We start from the raw sequence: 6,000 nt of genomic DNA, 5'->3' as shown, positions 1-6,000 counted from the left end.
CTGTTCTAAGAGTAACTCTTGTTACAGAACTGCTTGTAAACTAAAAAGCCTCACAACTCAAATTAAAATGATTGGCTTTCCAGTATTTTTTGTTTATTTGTTTTTTTATTTGTTTGTTTATTTTTTATTCATTTATTGTTTATTTGTTTATTTTTTAAAGATTTGCTCTCCTCTTGTGTTTGAATGACTGTAGCTACAAGCTTCACAATCGGAGCCTTAAGCTAAAAAGCTTACAGCACCTAGTGTTCCCTGGCAGTCTCCATTCCAAGTACTAACTAAGCCCACAAGATCGGGATGTCTAAGAGTGCTATGGCCATAAGCAATGACTGTTGGCTGTAGAAGAATCTTTGTAATGACTGTTCTAAGAGTAACTCTTGTTACAGAACTGCTTGTAAACTAAAAAGCTTCACAACTCAAATTAAAATGATTGGCTTTCTAGTGTTTTTTGTTTATTTGTTTTTTTATTTGTTTGTTTATTTTTGATTCATTTATTGTTTATTTGTTTATTTTTTTTAAGTTTTGCTCTCCTCTTGTGTTTAAATGACTGTAGCTACAATCTTCACAATCGGAGCCTTAAGCTGAAAAGCTTACAGCACCTAGTGTTCCCTGGCAGTCTCCATTCCAAGTACTAACTAAGCCCACAAGATCGGGATGTCTAAGAGTGCTATGGCCATAAGCAATGACTGTTGGCTGTAAAATAATCTTTGTAATGACTGTTCTAAGAGTAGCTCTTGTTACAGAGCTGCTTGTAAATTAAAAAGCCTCACAACTCAAATTAAAATGATTGGCTTTCCAGTATTTTTTTGTTTATTTGTTTTTTATTTGTTTGTTTATTTTTTATTCATTTATTGTTTATTTGTTTATTTTTTTAAAGATTTGCTCTCCTCTTGTGTTTAAATGACTGTAGCTACAATCTTCACAATCGGAGCCTTAAGCTAAAATGCTTACAGCACCTAGTGTTCCCTGGCAGTCTCCATTCCAAGTACTAACTAAGCCCACAAGATCGGGATGTCTAAGAGTGCTATGGCCATAAGCAATGACTGTTGGCTGTAAAATAATCTTTGTAATGACTGTTCTAAGAGTTACTCTTGTTACAGAGCTGCTTGTAAACTAAAAAGCCTCACAACTCAAATTAAAATGATTGGCTTTCCAGTATTTTTTGTTTATTTGTTTTTTTTATTTGTTTGTTTATTTTTTATTCATTTATTGTTTATTTGTTTATTTTTTAAAGACTTGCTCTCCTCTTGTGTTTAAATGACTATAGCTACAATCTTCACAATCGGAGCTTTAAGCTAAAATGCTTACAGCACCTAGTGTTCCCTGGCAGTCTCCATTCCAAGTACTAACTAAGCCCACAAAATCGGGATGTCTAAGAGTGCTATGGCCATAAGCAATGACTGTTGGCTGTAGAAGACTATTTGTAATGACTGTTCTAAGAGTTACTCTTGTTACAGAGCTGCTTGTAAACTAAAAAGCTTCACAACTCAAATTAAAATGATTGGCTTTCCAGTGTTTTTTGTTTATTTGTTTTTTTTTTATTTATTGTTTATTTATTTATTTTTTTTAAGTTTTGCTCTCCTCTTGTGTTTAAATGACTGTAGCTACAATCTTCACAATCTGAGCCTTAAGCTAAAAAGCTTACAGCACCTAGTGTTCCCTGGCAGTCTCCATTCCAAGTACTAACTAAGCCCACAAGATCGGGATGTCTAAGAGTGCTATGGCCATAAGCAATGACTGTTGTCTGTAGAAGACTATTTGTAATGACTGTTCTAAGAGTTACTCTTGTTACAGAGCTGCTTGTAAACTAAAAAGCTTCACAACTCAAATTAAAATGATTGGCTTTCCAGTGTTTTTTGTTTATTTGTTTTTTTTTATTTATTGTTTATTTGTTTATTTTTTAAAGATTTGCTCTCCTCTTGTGTTTAAATGACTGTAGCTACAAGCTTCACAATCGGAGCCTTAAGCTAAAAAGCTTACAGCACCTAGTGTTCCCTGGCAGTCTCCATTCCAAGTACTAACTATGCCCACAAGATCGGGATGTCTAAGAGTGCTATGGCCATAAGCAATGACTGTTGGCTGTAAAATAATCTTTGTAATGACTGTTCTAAGAGTAGCTCTTGTTACAGAGCTGCTTGTAAACTTAAAAAGCCTCACAACTCAAATTAAAATGATTGGCTTTCCAGTATTTTTTGTTTATTTGTTTTTTTTATTTGTTTGTTTATTTTTTATTCATTTATTGTTTATTTGTTTATTTTTTTAAGATTTGCTCTCCTCTTGTGTTTAAATGACTGTAGCTACAAGCTTCACAATCGGAGCCTTAAGCTAAAAAGCTTACAGCACCTAGTGTTCCCTGGCAGTCTCCATTCCAAGTACTAACTAAGCCCACAAGATCGGGATGTCTAAGAGTGCTATGGCCATAAGCAATGACTGTTGGCTGTAGAAGAATCTTTGTAATGACTGTTCTAAGAGTAACTCTTGTTACAGAACTGCTTGTAAACTAAAAAGCCTCACAACTCAAATTAAAATGATTGGCTTTCCAGTATTTTTTGTTTATTTGTTTTTTATTTGTTTGTTTATTTTTTATTCATTTATTGTTTATTTGTTTATTTTTTAAAGATTTGCTCTCCTCTTGTGTTTGAATGACTGTAGCTACAAGCTTCACAATCGGATCCTTAAGCTAAAAAGCTTACAGCACCTAGTGTTCCCTGGCAGTCTCCATTCCAAGTACTAACTAAGCCCACAAGATCGGGATGTCTAAGAGTGCTATGGCCATAAGCAATGACTGTTGGCTGTAGAAGAATCTTTGTAATGACTGTTCTAAGAGTAACTCTTGTTACAGAACTGCTTGTAAACTAAAAAGCTTCACAACTCAAATTAAAATGATTGGCTTTCCAGTGTTTTTTGTTTATTTGTTTTTTTATTTGTTTGTTTATTTTTGATTCATTTATTGTTTATTTGTTTATTTTTTTTAAGTTTTGCTCTCCTCTTGTGTTTAAATGACTGTAGCTACAATCTTCACAATCGGAGCCTTAAGCTGAAAAGCTTACAGCACCTAGTGTTCCCTGGCAGTCTCCATTCCAAGTACTAACTAAGCCCACAAGATCGGGATGTCTAAGAGTGCTATGGCCATAAGCAATGACTGTTGGCTGTAAAATAATCTTTGTAATGACTGTTCTAAGAGTAGCTCTTGTTACAGAGCTGCTTGTAAATTAAAAAGCCTCACAACTCAAATTAAAATGATTGGCTTTCCAGTATTTTTTTGTTTATTTGTTTTTTATTTGTTTGTTTATTTTTTATTCATTTATTGTTTATTTGTTTATTTTTTTAAAGATTTGCTCTCCTCTTGTGTTTAAATGACTGTAGCTACAATCTTCACAATCGGAGCCTTAAGCTAAAATGCTTACAGCACCTAGTGTTCCCTGGCAGTCTCCATTCCAAGTACTAACTAAGCCCACAAGATCGGGATGTCTAAGAGTGCTATGGCCATAAGCAATGACTGTTGGCTGTACAAGAATTTTGTAATGACTGTTCTAAGAGTAACTCTTGTTACAGAACTGCTTGTAAACTAAAAAGCCTCACAACTCAAATTAAAATGATTGGCTTTCCAGTGTTTTTTGTTTATTTGTTTTTTATTTGTTTGTTTATTTTCGATTCATTTATTGTTTATTTGTTTATTTTTTTTAAAGTTTTGCTCTCCTCTTGTGTTTAAATGACTGTAGCTACAATCTTCACAATCGGAGCCTTAAGCTAAAAAGCTTACAGCACCTAGTGTTCCCTGGCAGTCTCCATTCCAAGTACTAACTAAGCCCACAAGATTGTGATTTCTAAGAGTGCTATGGCCATAAGCAATGACTGGTGGCTGTAGAAGACTATTTGTAATGACTGTTCTAAGAGTTACTCTTGTTACAGAGCTGCTTGTAAACTAAAAAGCTTCACAACTCAAATTAAAATGATTGGCTTTCCAGTGTTTTTTGTTTATTTGTTTGTATATTTTTTATTCATTTATTGTTTATTTTCTTTTAAGTTTTGCTCTCCTCTTGTGTTTAAATGACTGTAGCTACAATCTTCACAATCGGAGCCTTAAGCTAAAAAGCTTACAGCACCTACTGTTCCCTGGCAGTCTCCATTCCAAGCACTAACTAAGCCCACAAGCTTGTGATTTCTAAGAGTGCTATGGCCATAAGCAATGACTGTTGGCTGTAGAAGACTATTTGTAATGACTGTTCTAAGAGTTACTCTTGTTACAGAGCTGCTTGTAAACTAAAAAGCTTCACAACTCAAATTAAAATGATTGGCTTTCCAGTGTTTTTTGTTTATTTGTTTTTTTATTTGTTTGTTTATTTTTGATTCATTTATTGTTTATTTGTTTATTTTTTTTAAGTTTTGCTCTCCTCTTGTGTTTAAATGACTGTAGCTACAATCTTCACAATCGGAGCCTTAAGCTGAAAAGCTTACAGCACCTAGTGTTCCCTGGCAGTCTCCATTCCAAGTACTAACTAAGCCCACAAGATCGGGATGTCTAAGAGTGCTATGGCCATAAGCAATGACTGTTGGCTGTAAAATAATCTTTGTAATGACTGTTCTAAGAGTAGCTCTTGTTACAGAGCTGCTTGTAAATTAAAAAGCCTCACAACTCAAATTAAAATGATTGGCTTTCCAGTATTTTTTTGTTTATTTGTTTTTTATTTGTTTGTTTATTTTTTATTCATTTATTGTTTATTTGTTTATTTTTTTAAAGATTTGCTCTCCTCTTGTGTTTAAATGACTGTAGCTACAATCTTCACAATCGGAGCCTTAAGCTAAAATGCTTACAGCACCTAGTGTTCCCTGGCAGTCTCCATTCCAAGTACTAACTAAGCCCACAAGATCGGGATGTCTAAGAGTGCTATGGCCATAAGCAATGACTGTTGGCTGTACAAGAATTTTGTAATGACTGTTCTAAGAGTAACTCTTGTTACAGAACTGCTTGTAAACTAAAAAGCCTCACAACTCAAATTAAAATGATTGGCTTTCCAGTGTTTTTTGTTTATTTGTTTTTTATTTGTTTGTTTATTTTCGATTCATTTATTGTTTATTTGTTTATTTTTTTTAAAGTTTTGCTCTCCTCTTGTGTTTAAATGACTGTAGCTACAATCTTCACAATCGGAGCCTTAAGCTAAAAAGCTTACAGCACCTAGTGTTCCCTGGCAGTCTCCATTCCAAGTACTAACTAAGCCCACAAGATCGGGATGTCTAAGAGTGCTATGGCCATAAGCAATGACTGTTGGCTGTAAAATAATCTTTGTAATGACTGTTCTAAGAGTTACTCTTGTTAGAGAGCTGCTTGTAAACTAAAAAGCCTCACAACTCAAATTAAAATGATTGGCTTTCCAGTATTTTTTGTTTATTTGTTTTTTTATTTGTTTGTTTATTTTTGATTCATTTATTGTTTATTTGTTTATTTTTTTAAAGTTTTGCTCTCCTCTTGTGTTTAAATGACTGTAGCTACAATCTTCACAATCGGAGCCTTAAGCTAAAATGCTTACAGCACCTAGTGTTACCTGGCAGTCTCCATTCCAAGTACTAACTAAGCCCACAAGATTGTGATTTCTAAGAGTGCTATGGCCATAAGCAATGACTGGTGGCTGTAGAAGACTATTTGTAATGACTGTTCTAAGAGTTACTCTTGTTACAGAGCTGCTTGTAAACTAAAAAGCTTCACAACTCAAATTAAAATGATTGGCTTTCCAGTGTTTTTTGTTTATTTGTTTGTATATTTTTTATTCATTTATTGTTTATTTTTTTTTAAGTTTTGCTCTCCTCTTGTGTTTAAATGACTGTAGCTACAATCTTCACAATCGGAGCCTTAAGCTAAAAAGCTTACAGCACCTACTGTTCCCTGGCAGTCTCCATTCCAAGCACTAACTAAGCCCACAAGCTTGTGATTTCTAAGAGTGCTATGGCCATAAGCAATGACTGTTGGCTGTAGAAGACTATTTGTAATGACTGTTCTAAGAGTTA

This window comes from Hoplias malabaricus, chromosome 12 (assembly GCF_029633855.1).
Source record: "Hoplias malabaricus isolate fHopMal1 chromosome 12, fHopMal1.hap1, whole genome shotgun sequence".
NCBI lineage: Eukaryota > Metazoa > Chordata > Actinopteri > Characiformes > Erythrinidae > Hoplias > Hoplias malabaricus.
The sequence above is the reverse complement of the archived record's forward strand: the minus strand, read 5'-3'. Positions refer to the sequence as shown.